At 40.4% G+C, this 14,697-nt stretch overlaps 1 long non-coding RNA gene across 2 annotated transcripts in view; it reads left to right on the top strand.

Annotated features, from left to right (window-relative positions):
* The first annotated feature begins 3,989 nt into the window (after positions 1-3,989).
* The window catches only part of LOC106020607 (uncharacterized), a 43,323-nt gene continuing 32,615 nt past the window's right edge, over positions 3,990-14,697 (top strand). For both annotated transcript variants that reach the window (XR_011803496.1, XR_011803495.1), the window contains exon 1: positions 3,990-4,267. This is a non-coding gene — a long non-coding RNA (uncharacterized lncRNA). The remainder of the gene's footprint in view (positions 4,268-14,697) is intronic.

The raw sequence follows: 14,697 nt of genomic DNA, 5'->3' as shown, positions 1-14,697 counted from the left end.
TTCTCTCCCTCGGTGGTGCTTGGGCACCAGTAGGTAGCTCAGCACCATCACATTGGCTCGCATTCCCACTCTTCCAAAGGACGGGGGAGAAAACAGCATGAAAAACCCTTATGGACTAACATAAGGACAGAGACATCATTCAACAGTTACCATAACAGGCAAAACTAACTCAGCATAAGGAAGTTTAATGTATTTCACTGCCTATTTAGAACAGACTAGAGCAGTGAAAACTAAAAGCAACCCCAAAACAACCCCTCACCCCCTCAACCCCCTTCCCTCCCAGCCTCACCTCGAGTGGCACAGAGGAACAGGGAACGGGGGCTGCAGTCAGTCCCTGATGCTTTGTAATCTACCGCTCCTTCATTTTCATGCTCTGCCCCTGCTCCACGTGGGGTCCCTCCCATGGCATGCTGTCCTTCTCAGCATTTTTTTCCCCTTCCTTAACTCTGCTCTCCCAGAGGCCCACCCAATGTCGCTCCCTGGCCCAGCTCTGGCCAGCAGCAGATCCCTTTGGAGCCGGCTGGAGCTGGCTCTGGTCTGACATGGGGCAGCTGCTGGGTTCTGCTCACAGAGGCCACCCCTGCAGTCCTGCTGCTATCAAAACCTTGCCACATAAACCCAATAAACCCTCCATGGCAAAGCAATTAACAACACAGTCCTTCTCAGACACAAATATCCTCACAGAGAAGTGCTCTAACTGATGGTCTGAATTAGTAGCCAGAGATTACTTCATGTATTTGGCCAACGAGGAAGCTACGAAGTAACCTGCCACTCCTCTCTACAACAAAGCTACTCCCTTGCCCAACCCAGGCTACAATCTTCAAAGTTCCTATTGCTTATTCCCTCCTCCCTCTCCCAAGTCTGCCCTGGCTCTTTTGAAACTCACCAGGTGTTGGTCAAGGCCACTATCTTTCTTGAGAGTGCTTCTAAAGTTCCTGCAGGACTGCTCCCCTTTCCTGCCAAGCTGCCAGTCATCACAGGGCAAACACCTTCTTATACTGCTCGTTTCTCCTCCTCTGCTAAGATAAGTTGTATGACACAGGTTATTGCTGTGTAACCATACCAGTGCTGGGGTGAGAGAGATCTACCCCACTTACAGTTGAACAAACTTAAGTATGTTGGCAAGGCACAAGCCGGAAAAACATTCATTATCAAGAAGCATCCATCTTTTCTGCAAAAGCATCCACTGTGCAGACAAGAGCCCACCTCCCTTGATCAGCTACCCGCTTTCACATACACAGCTGTGGAGGTAGGAGGCCAGAGGGCTCTCTTGCACCTCCAAGCATAACGCAAGTGGTCTCCCAGTCTGTTGCCTGTATCAGAGAGTTGGAAGACTGAGGAACTTGGCTCTTGGAGTAATATTGTAGTTCTCTTCATCTCATCCCTAGCTTTTGTTTGCTGGCCGTGACACCAGTTCTGCATTACTATATTTATCAGATTTCAGAACAGTGTAAGATTTATGGGCAAAAAGTATTCTCTCCAAAACTGGAAAAACACGAATAGCAAAGCAGCTCAGGCAGGGCCAACAAGCAACTATTTCTCACTAATCTAAAGATGCTAGCTTGTTAAAATGGCACAAGTAAGTTTATTCAGCATGTGCTTGAGCACACGATGCCAACATCAACCCAAGGCCACCTGTTATGGATGAACTGTTCCTGTATTAACCATTATAAACCTTTCCCATTGCAGCACATTTAGCCTGGGAAGATGCAGAGGGCATCAGGATGGTATGAAATGAAGTTTTTCACCAATTTTGTAGCAGCAGCCAGGCTTCTCTGAATTTAATGTTGTCTACATCACTTGTTCAGGAGGAATGGGAGAGTTTTATGCTTAGTAAGATCTTTTCATTAAAAATTGATAAACTCTACAGCTTTCTAAGTCTCTGTAGCTATTTCTTCCTTTTATTCTTCTTATATAATAATAGCCTATGGACAAATTTGGAAAGGGTAAGTGAGGACACATTCTATTTTGACTAAAACTGTAAAAAGATAATATTATTTATAAAGCACCTATCACAGTGGCATCTGAATGCTAAGAAGTTTAGCAGACAGGTTTTAAAGGCAAATAAACAGAAAGGATAATTTACATTCCCCTCTTAGGCATGCCATTTGGACGTACTGCTCTCTTTCCCCTCTCCTACAGATGTTAAGAAAGCGACTGCAGAGAAATCTCAAGTCCAGCTACTCCCATACTCCAGAATAATAAGCTTTCTGCATGGTTTATTCTGCTCAAATGCAATTCTCACTGATCACTTGACAGGTGATGCAGCCAACCAAAACAAAAAACTATATTTAAATCTGGGTTGGTGTTTTAGAAGAAAATAAAATCCTGTCTGCCCTGAACAGGATCAGTTTCTTTTCTAAACCAGAAGAGTATTTTGGAAGCCAAACTGCTTTCTGATCGACATACCACACCAAGTGTGGTCAAACAAATGTAGAAATAGTCTATTTAATCTGGAATCTTGGCTGACAATGGACAGCACCAAAAAATTACCAGAAGAAAAAAGAAAACTCACATTTCAGAGATCAAATCTGGAAAATACTTCAGTAAAATCTGGCCCCCCACAAATATACACACAGATCTGTGGTTACTTGGAGTCCTATATACCATCACTGTAGTAGAAAAATGAAAAAGCTACCTTCGGATCTCCAGTCACAGCTGTCCAAGTGCAAGGCAGCTGCTATAGAATAAAAATATACTTTATTTATTTATTCCTGATAAACAGGAATGACTCATGAGAACAGCTTTCTACTATGCCAGTCCATAAATCTGCAAAACAAACATGATTATTGCCCTCAAAGTAATTTGCTCTAATAACTCCCATCAGTTCCTATGAGCTGACTTCAAGAAGTCTCCGTCCATATAGCTGTGTTACACTCGATTTTAAGATGGCTAGTATCTTAGCATGATCTGGTTTTGTTTTTACTACTATAAAGTGTCAAACAGTGTGGCTGTCTTTGGAAATTACACAAGGGATAACATCTGTTAGCGTTGCTGTTCCAGTAAGAGTCATGGCCAATCCAGTTCAGATGCATAAAAAAGTAACTCGAGACCAAGTTCATGCTTTGCATTAAAGCTTACTGGAATCCTTAAGCCAACTCTCGATATTGTGAAAATGAAAGTTACAGCTAGGAAATTTTTCTGTTGGAAATGCATCAATCCCCTATGCAACAACAACTAAACACATGCTTGCATATCACAAAGATGTCCAAAATCTTAAGCAGGCACCCACTTAAAAGCCTGTGTGATGAAGCTGAAACACCCAGTCCGCAAACAACAACAAGATACATAAGGTGTCTGGCACCTCAGATCAGAAGGCGAATGTGCTGAGATCATGCTGACCAGGACTGCCTAATCGCTTCCGTGTTTCCCCTCACCTCCCCAAATCTGCACTCTGTCCTATGCTTAGCCTACCTTTAAATAATTTTTACTAGCAGAGAAGTTAGGTATACTAGCGAAAACTCTAGAGTACTTTCCACAACAGGAATATAATCACGTTTGTGTCACTGTATTTTCATTCTAGTTCACCACACATAGGAAACAGACACTTAAAAGAAATAAAAGAAACAGCTTAGGAGGAGTTATCAAAAGAAAAAAAAAAACACACACACACACACAAGGCAATTAATTAAGGCCACAGAATGGGAGCAAATGCAGAGGCACTAGTAAAAGGGTGACAGGTTTGAACTCTGGGGCCAGGAATTGTTTTTAAGGCTGCATTTTGTATGAATAAAAGCATGAAGAGATGTGTATCTCTCACAGCCTGCAAAATGGATGTTTTAATAATCCAGACAAGACAAGGAAAGCCTACAGAAAAGCCTATCTGTGCAGCTGAGTTAGGAAGGGCGTGTTGCAGAAGGAACTGACCGTGTTTAAACATAAATTAGACTATGGTTTCAGCTTTCAATCCAACATCATTAAGCAATTATTCCCCTCCCACAAGCAGTGAGGCTGGGTATATAAAAAGACCCAACAAATTTCTGCAGGCCAGACAGTATGGTTTCAGACCGCCAGATGTGAGAACCAAAAGAAAGCAAAATATCACCTAGATGTGAGGTTCTGGGGAAAGGTTTTCGCTGAAGGCAATACCTTGACTATGAAAGTAAGCGATGAGCAGAATGACAGCACATTCTACACAGAAATGAGAGCAGCAGTGGATGAAACACCTCGGTTCTTACGCATATTTCTGCAGACCATCCATGAGAAGCTAACAGAGTAATGGGGTGAGACTTCAGTATTGTCAAGGACACAGACCTCTGGACTAAAGGTAATTCATGACTTGCCATGTGAAGGGGAAGCTAAATTTGCACTTGAAAAATGAGACCAGTCAGAGAAAAAAAAATCTCTTTTGGGAAGAGTGATTAGAAAAGGAGAAACTCAGGCAGCATAATTATATAAATCAAGAGAATGAACGTGACATTTCAAGAACACTATACTGACAGTATCAAAGGCAAAAGATAGCACAAGACTGAAACTGCTTTTTGAACGTTGACTTGGAAACTTTTTGAGGGTTGTTTCAGTACTATGAAGGTAAGACAGATTGGAACGCGTAGTCAAAACCCATAGCACGGGGTACGTAAGAAAACTGAGGACACATTCCAGCAAAGCAAGTTGAAACTCTTAAATAGTTAACTCATAGAAGGAGGTTACATACTCAGTTTCCTATCCAAATAGACTTCCTGCACATGAAATACAAGCCAGTATTTCTATTTCAGTAAAAAGGCATTTGCTATCTTAAAGAACATTCATCGACTCCGCATATTCTCTAGAAGGCAAACTTTTGATAACCAGACACTGGCAGACCTCAAAAGAACTCAAATTGTTTTCAAGAGAACAAAAAAGAAAAACAAAGAGCTAATTCTTGCTAAAGGAGTGAGGGGAGAGCAGCAGGAAATATTCTGCATGAGCCAGAAGCCAAGAAAGCTGGTGGCCAACATCAGAATCTCAAAACATGGACGGCTATCAAAAATAAGAGTTGTAGATAATGTCCATGAAGAAGAGGGAGTACCGGAACAAAAAAAATCCAGGTGTCAAACCTGGCGATGAATACTGGTTTCAGTGATTCAAGTGATTCCATGGTACCTTGTTTGGGTATAAAATGCTACGTATAAAGCTAGCAGAGATCAGACATGAAGTCACTGGGAACTGGATACTCAAGACCGCAAATAATCTTGTCAGTCTGTTCATCACCTTCTTTGACATATACAAGGAAAAAAAATAAAAGCAGCAACCTTCCCCACAAGTCTGCCTCAAAATGAACTGAATTCTTGGCCAGCTTTTCTGTTCTGAAGGAAATAAGGGCATGGGATATCTTGAGTGTAAATCTCGGAAAGCAGACAGCCATTTTACACTACACAGTCTATTGTCAAAAGACTAATACCAGTGGATCAGACGTTTTCAAAACAAGTTTTATTTTTTTTTTTCTTCTGAGAGGTTTTGAGTTTGACAAAAACAAAATAATAATCACTCTGTCCAACATTTTTTCATCTGGGAAACCCAATTTTCCATCAAAAGTGGTTTAAGATTTTTCTAAAGAAAAAAAAAAAAGGAACAACTCAGCAGCAATAGGAATTTAAGACAATTTTTGCTTTGGTAAAAAACAGAAGACATGCTTCAGTCCAAATGTAATGCTAACTTGACCTTTCTTTCTTTCTTTCTTTTTTTTTTTTTTAATTCAACATCTCACATGAACAATACTGTTTCAGAACAGACATTTAAACCAAAAGTATTAAGAAACACCTACAAAAACAGATGGTAACAGGAACAAATATGCACGGAACACAAGAAATTTGCTTATCCCTATAAAACAATTCACAAAAAAAAGTAATGTGGTAAATGGAGACGTGAAAATCAAGAACAAACCCCACAAGTACTCCAGAAACAGCTGGATTAGGCCTTTAACACATTAAAAAAAAAAAAAAAGACTTCATTATCATTATCCTAAACTGAAATTTAGAGGACTAAAACATTATGTAACACAAGCTGCTTATCAAGGCAATAATCTTAAATTTGAAGAAAAGATAAAAAACAAGCCAAGGTTACCATCACCACACACACACACACACAAAAGAACAAAACCAAAAAAACAAGCCAAGGTTGTTTTTACCAAAAGGCAGTAATTGCTTTGTTCTAAAGAGGACCTGACACTCCTCAAGGAGATACAAATACCTCCTTGGGAAGGGATGCTGAAATGAACTACTCAGTCCTAAATAGAAACTCTTAAATTGGGTAAAGTGAATATATATAAAAAAAATAATAAATCTGAAGAAGTATAAGGCTTAACCAATTGATGTTTCTACAACCCCTTTACTCTTCAAAATCAGGATACAGGATAAATATCTTTCACAAATGTTCACAGATTCAATTACATTAAGCCTTGATGGCCTTCCATACATTGTTTAATGCTTCATACTACATGCCAAAGTGTTACACACTGTATTTGTAGAGATTAACTGTGATTTGTCTGGGACAGCACCTAGTTATTCAAGACAGATGGGGAAAAGCAGGAAAAATATAACATATACACCTCACACCAGGCTAGCACCCTACAGAAAGAATGGATTAACAGAAAAAAGTAGTGCCTGTTCTTTTGTTATGCATAAAGTCATTGGGAAGAACATAGTACTGGTCTGTACTGCTGCTGGTTCTGTGATCTCCATACAGGTTTAGTAGCAAGTGCCAGATGCATACTGAAAAGTGTATCCATGTTGATTTAAATTACTTTGCAGTCTTTGAGGTAACGAGTGAGCACCCACTAGACTGGAAAGTAAAATTAAGCGGCAGAGGAAAGGCGACCAAGTTGTTATCAACCCACTGTACCACCAACTAACCTCACCACAGAAATAGTTCAGGGGAACTGCCTCCAGGACTAACGTCTTGAATTCCCTCGTGCAAGCTAAGGTTTTTAAGAAGCCTTCAGGATCTCATCTTTGTCTTGCACGGTTATCCAGCGCCTACTGGAGAAATCTGTCACCAAAGCTCGTAACCACAGGGATAAGTCAGTTAAGAAGATTCTGGTGTTTCAATCCACCAGAGGAGTTGCATGCTTGCCTTCCAGTCGTACCACTGCTAATACTCAGAAGCAGCTTTGTTTTTCTTCAGGATCTCTCTGTGTCAGAAATAAAACAAATCTCAGGCTGTAATTAGCCCTCCGTCTGCAAGGCCTTTCGCAGCCCTTACAAACCTAGGGAGATGCTGCCTTCGTGTAACAGCCGTAGTCATTCTGGAGAGAGGTCGTGGCTGTCTCCTGAACTGCTTGCAAGCCCCCTGCCAACAGCAGTTGCCACTGGCTTACTGCAAATCCTTAGATGCACACCACCTTTTAAACAGTTCGTCACCAGCATGCTAAAGAGAAAGGTAAAACAAGCACTCAGCTGGGAGGAAGGTGCCAGCCCTGTCTTAGACTGTGCTGCCATCAGACTTAATCTACCAGGGCTGTATCTGACCGATCGTCAGCTGCCGAAATGGAGCTCCACTGCTGAGTGCACAGGGGCTGCGAAAAGAAGTGACCTCCATCCTGACACACAGTCAGTTCCTCACTACAATCCTATTTCCATTTCTCAGAGTTTCCATTCGCTTGTTTCATGACCTCCAAAACATATGAATACATAATTCAATGGCTACAGTTACAGATAAAACAATTAATTGTTTGTGAGGACAAGTGGGTGCTTTATGGAGATAATAAGGACTGATATTAGTCAGAGCTGGCACCACACGGGACTGTTTGGCAACCCATCTGCAACCCATCTGCTATTTCTCACTTCTTCCTCACCAAGTAAAACATTGAGGGGGTTTTGCTGAGATAGTTGGAGCAATGTCCTGGAATACATTACTCTTCCCAGCTTAATAGCTTTTTTACTAGATCAGTTTACAAGTGGATATATATTTTTAAAACTGTCAGCCCTAAAATTACAGCACAGGACCTTGACAGTCAGGCTAGGATGTTTCTAGTTTCTTAAAATCACAAAAGGAAATCTCCAACTGGAACCTATCTAACAAAAGTAAAAGTGGGACCACCTGCCTACTACCTCCAGTAAGAAATGACTAAGAGGAACATGTTCGTCAGCAAACCTCTGAGCCCAAGCAGCCAGACTTTTAAAAATGCACACCCTGGAGCACATCAAGTCTTTGTATGTACAATATGGAAGACAGCTGTCATTCACCTAGCTGTGTATGCATGCTACTACTCAGTCAACATACCTGATATTACAGCTTTCTGGTCAGGAAATGCACCTCTGTTTCATACATAAAAATGGGAGCCTGTTGGACCCAACTATCATTTTTTGAATAGAACCGCAGCAGGTCTAATGACTAGTTGTAGAGCACTTTGAAGTAGTCTACAATGCACCAAATGCTGTTTCTTAGAGTAAAAAGCTCTACTTGCTCTCTCTGAAACACACCTGTGATTAAAGGGTTGCTCAGTTATTTCTAACTCTGCGCACCTTCAGTTCAATTCTTTTCCTACGCAGATGCCTCTAATTGTTACTGACACAAGACACAGCTCAAACACAGAGCCTGTCAAAAGACTTGCGTCTGATCTGGAACTACACCCTTTGTAAAGCACTCTGTAATTCCTGAGGACGTGAATAATGCCTCCCTTTAAAGCAACCAAAGAGAGTATCACAATTCCCATAGACAATAATGATTGAGAAGCCAGTTCCATTGAGCTCCCAAGTTAATTAGGGCTCCATTAAGTCCTTTCCACAGTTATTCTGGAGAATGGGTGCAGAATGCTAAGATGTAAACATCACAGACAAAAGTCACTCGAAGCAGTAAATACTAAGATTTCGTATAGGGCGCTTGCAATAGAGGTTATGTAATCCCTCTCCAACAGCCAGACATCAAGTTAACCCAGCTTTCTTCTATGAGACAAGGAAGGAAATGACTGTGCCTTCTGATTTTGGATAAAGCCATGCTGAACTCATCTCAAAATTCCCCCGGTGTCTGTAGATTCCAGCATTCTTTCTTTTGGCCTAATCAGCATCATTCCTGTACTCAGCCGTATGTTCACCTATCCAATACCCCTGCAAGGAACTGGAACCAAGGGGCTCATTGGCTCCAGTCCATTCCTGGCCAAATGGAGATATTTCAGATGCTTAAGCATCCTCTTGAGGACATTCTGGTTTGCAAACAGCTTTTCCATCCTTACATTTTTGCTAAGAAAGTAAACAGATGGCCTTTGCAAAGGCTTCCAATAACACAACTCTAATATTAAGTTTTTGTTTCACTCAGCCAGAATCAAGACTTTTCAGCATGGGGACTTGAGTAAAATGCCATCACAGTCAACAGGTCTCAACAGCCAGCTTAGAGAACTGGGGCATTACTCTCCTTATTTAGAGAGTATGCAATGCACTAGGGTACAGAACTGTACGCTCAAGTCTTCTGTGCAATTCCAGGTCTGGATGTAATCTTTGAACCTTGTCTGTAACGAAATGAGCATACATTTGACTGACGCAGCTCAATAATTTGTACAGATCCTGGCTCTAGCATCCAGGGGGGATGTGTGTGTGTGCATGTTTTAAATAAATATTTTGTGTGCATTTATTATTGTTTATTTTTTTTATTTTTTATTTTTTTTTAGCAAGTACCTAGGTGCCAGGACTGCAGAGTAGAACAGCAAATCACAATGGAGATGTGGGTTAAATTATGCTACAGCCTGGGCTAACCACTAAGTGACCTAGTGTGGGCAACAAAGGTCATTTAAAAGAAACGTGCATCACTGCAACAAGTTCATACTACAACTGCTCTATTTAAAAACAGAGTAGAAAATTTTCTAAAAATGGCTCAGAAATAAAGACACAGCACCTGCTAAACACCAAAAAATTCTCCCAAGATAGAAAACAGCTGAAGCCATTCAATGGCTGGCAGAAAAAGCAATTTCTCAAGAATCACACTAAGATGTTGAAATAAGGTGGCAACAGATTCATAGGATGGCTTGGGTTGGAAGGGACCCCAAAAATCATCTAGTTTCAACCATCTGCCATAGGCAGGGATGCCACCCACGAGATGAAGCTGTTCAGAGCCCCACCCAGCCTGGTGTTGAACACCTCCAGGGATGGGGCATCCACAATCTCTCTGGATAACCTGTTCCAGTGCCTCACCACCCTCTGAGTGAAGAATTTCCTCCTAACATCTAATCTAAACCTCCCCTCTTTTAGTTTAACACCATTCCCCCTTGTTCTGTCATTATCTGATTGAGCAAAGAGTCAATCTCTATCTTTTGTTCAATAAGTCCCCTTTAAATACTGAAGAGCCACAATGCAGACATATTATTTTGAGTTAACGTTAGGTTTTAGTTTAGTAAATTCCTACCTGTTATTATGCAAAATGGAAACCTGGTAACCTGAACAGATATGGCCACATTGCTCAATGAATTTGAAACAAAACTGCAGCATTTACACTCATATCTGTTTTTCAGGTATTCTACAGAGACTACTCGCTTGTTCTATCTGCATGTCCTCTGTCTAATAAAAAGCTGAAGCAGCACAAACTCTCAAGTGCAAGTACCCGACGTAAGCAGTCCAGCTGTTTTATCATTAGTTACAGTTTCTGACTAGTTTCAGTCTCTTTCCCTTTCTGCTTTTTTTTCAGCCTTTTCTCTTTTTTCCTACCTTCACCAACCCAAAGCATTTGGTCCTCTTCCCTGAAACAGCCACCTAACTATACACAGAATTGAGCCTAGCAAAAAGCAGTTTAAAAAACAAACAACCCCCAGAATCATGTATTCACCAGACTAACAGAGTGTATTTACCTGACTTCAGGCTTGAAATAGTTCTAAAAGCAAGCCTGAAGAGAACTACATCACAGTATTACTCATATACATAAGTATTTCTCAAAGGAAATTTCAAATTAATTTCCTATGTGGCTGTTAGGTTGATTAGTAGAAACATTTTTATTGAAACCATGTTGCCGAGCCCACACTCAACAACATTTTTTTTTCTGCTGCTAGAGATAAAAGTCTGATAACTGCTAATATAAATGCTGAAACGAACTTGCTTTTGAGTGCGTCAGCTGGCTTTCTGCACCAAGTTCCAGGCAGGCGATGCTTTTGTAAGAATTGCTTTTTCTGTCAATAGTTATTTCCATATGATTCACTTTAATAAGCAAGAAAACAAACAAACCAACAAAAAATCCCTCTGAGTTAGGCTGACCTAGTTAATACGTTTTGAATGGTTTGGTCTTAGTTCTGTTTAGGCAGAAACATTGTTTTCATTCACGGTCAGCCCTGCATAGTTCATCTAACAACTTGCAACATTCTTGTGCCAAAATCCTACAATTTTTCTGGGAAGACATTGATCCTGGAAGCAGACTTTTCACAAACTTTCTGAGCTTATGTACTATCATAAACTGCCATAAAGTCATTAAGCAGACTTTATGAAGAGACAAAATAATTAACATCAACTTATGTGCATGTACTCTCAAATCCAAACTAGAAATTCTGCTTCAAATAGTTGTCCCAGTCACCAATCAAGGAAAGCAGACAGCCTCTGATCATCTCAATAAAAATACATGCATATTTTCAGCCTGACTGGAGCCATAAAAGATTAAAGACAGCCTGATTATCACAGTTATAGTGAGGCGCTGAAGGAATTACTGTTATTTGAAATGCTGAACCAAACAGCTTCCTCACAGTGTTAACAATGACATCTGAGTTTTCAAACCTCACCACCAATCCTCACAATCCTAGGCCCAAAGTCTGGGTTTGGCAACCTGTTTGAGCTCTTATTTAACAAAATCTTGATCTTAATTAGCCCTACCAGTTGCTTTTCTGGTACAGACATGGTATTAAGACAACATATTAGCTGTCCTTCAGTGAGAATCATACTGTTAGAGTTACCCAGTGCTAAGCTAAGAGTAAAGTATTAGCAAACTCCCCCGTAGGTAGACTAGTAACCGCTGATATCTAAAATAAAAGGTTACATCCTTGCCCACAACTGCAGATCTGAATGTTGCATCCTTGGGTTTTTATATTTACTCTTTAAATTCCTGGCCATGCATCTCAAAGAAACAACAGAATCAAATCTCAGAAGATAAAACAGATTTAAGGAAGACATAGGTAGATGATTTTGCCTTACATCTACAAAACAAATACACTGCTGAGAGAGAAATTTGAAGTATATAAGGAAGAGAGGTCACGAAGACAGAACTATTCAACACGATGCTATGCATTTCTTGGTAAGGATTTAATTGCCCTTTGACAGTTCTACATGGTACATCTGCAATAGGTTTTGCATCTTTCACTGTATTTGAAAGATACAATTGGATGTTAGTCTTGTATCAAGAACTGCTCCCAGCTTCACCCACGGCACACGTATTACGTACCTACAGTTTGAAAATCACTTACCAATCATCACCAACCTAGTGAGCAAAGCAAGACAGGTTTATGCAGAGTTGCCCACAGTCACTTTTGCAACATACGTGTGGCACAGTGGCGGGGATTAGTCCCTGGATAGCCCAAGTCCTGTTACTTGGAAGGAGCACTTAGTTGGCATAATGGTTGACCGAACCAACCTTTACTCCTAGCTATTAGCGTAAAATAAAATACATATACCAAATTACAAGGAGTTGGAATAATATTTGACCAAAAACCAGAAGGCAAAGCTAACCCTTCTACCTCTCAAATACGTTGCACGCACATCTTTCTGTTGGCTTAGATGCAGTGAGAGTTACGGTCCCCAGCTCCTCATTACCAGACTCCCACTGTTTCCCCATCCTCTCAAATCTGCTGAATGAATGACTTGTCAGATGTCTCCAACTCATTACGGACAAATCAAACTCTCCAGCCAACATAGAAGCAAATGGATTAGCGTATCTGTCCACAGCCTGAAATCCCAAATAGACTCACAGCAGCAGAACAAAATAAAATGTCTGAGGCTGCATTACCCTTGGGCTTCAGGCTCACATGCTAATGGAAGGTCACAAATCCGCTCCTTAACAGCCACAGCTTTCAGCCTAATGCATGAAATCAGCTATTCGCATCTGGCAGTGACTGTTAGAACAAACAAAAAAAAAGAATAATTAAAACATCTTTTAGCTATCTGACTTCAACATGCCTAATGACCTATCAGATCCCTAACCATGTTTATGATGATAGTGCCATTGTTAAAGTCAGCCTTCTTCCACGAGGTAGCTAAAACACAAGTAGAACAGGCTCTCAGAGGAAGTGGCTACTGGTCTTTGAAATTACACTTAAACTTGATAATATGTTCACTCTGGGCCCATAAGTTTCACTGCCTTAAAACAATGGTTTACATGCCCAAATTACGATGGCCTTCCAGGCAGTGGGAAAAGCTTAAAGCACTATTAAGACAAATACTTAGTCTTGCAAACATACGATCATCATCATAATGACTTCTAATGCAAGCACTTCCTACCAGCTCTGCTCATTTGGTCACACACAGCCATCTTTCTGTGAGCAACTTGTCATGGTAAATGAACACAAAAGGCTGTGGTAGAGGATAATGAAGGTGAAAGGACAGCACAAGCACAGCAAACAAATTCCCAGTGGGTTCAATAAATCCTGCAGATGTTGGAATCTCCATTACTTCTTCCAAAATTCCTGCCAGCACTGCATTTGTTTGCTTCCTTTCCTTTTGTGCCTGCCATTGAGCACAAAAGTACAGCTGCTCAGAAAAGACAGGGCTTACTTTTCTTTATAGCAGATGGGATGCTCATTTACTTTGTCCAAAACAGTAAGGTTTAGCACAAGACAGTTTTCCAGATACATACATGGCTAAGTTTTCTCTTCCTTCCTCCATTCTTCTGTTGTACCTAAGCTCAATTTTACGTAAACTGTAGGTTGTTAAACCATTTTGGAATAGAGTTCTGCTAGGTCAACTAATTCAAGTTCTGCTTTTAGTTTCTTTATAAACTAGCAAAGTATCGCTACAGAGAAATCCATAGTATTTATATATTTTTTAATACCAATGTTTAGCCCTTAGAGCTATGCTAAATACTTATTTAAAGAGTGTCTAATAGGGTCAGAAAACATAAATACATTGCTCAAAATGTTTCCCCTCAACAATCTGCAATATTTTTGGCTTGTATATCCAACAAGACCTCCAATTTATTCATTTGAGGTTTGAGTAGAGAGAATCAGATACATCTTCTCTAAATGATCTTCCCATAAACAAACATCAATCCTGTCAGTTGCATTTTGCAACTCACTGTGGAAAGAAGAACCAAAGTGCTTCCGCAAGCAGCCTAGAAATATTTATTAGTTATTAGGCCCAGGATTTACAGCCTCCTATGGGACAGCTAACCATAAACATGTGAGCACTCTTGACTGACTCTTGGAGAGGGCAGTGCTGCATATAAGCACACTGATACAGGACAGGGGTGAGTTAGAGAGACATTGTTAGAAAACAAGTAAGTTACTGCAACGAACGCGTACAATGGGACATTTCAATTATGGTGGATTAGATAGTTAAGTAGATCCTCTCTTGAACAAAATGACTGAATTAATTCATCATTCCTCTACTGGCTTCCAGTTACATAGACTGCAAAGTAACTAAGATATAGGTTACAGACTTATATTGGACAACCACTCCTTACTAATATCTACAAAAAAAATAAAAAAATTAATGACAATCCTAGATAAAGCCACTTTTACATCCCAGAACCAGTCATGAAATGGAAATACACAGAATAACATTTCTCAGCTGTTTGACAGCACACTATTACCTGTTGGACCATGAT

Source organism: Anas platyrhynchos, chromosome 1 (assembly GCF_047663525.1).
Source record: "Anas platyrhynchos isolate ZD024472 breed Pekin duck chromosome 1, IASCAAS_PekinDuck_T2T, whole genome shotgun sequence".
NCBI classification, from domain to species: Eukaryota; Metazoa; Chordata; class Aves; order Anseriformes; family Anatidae; genus Anas; species Anas platyrhynchos.
This window is presented reverse-complemented; position numbering and strand designations above follow the sequence as displayed.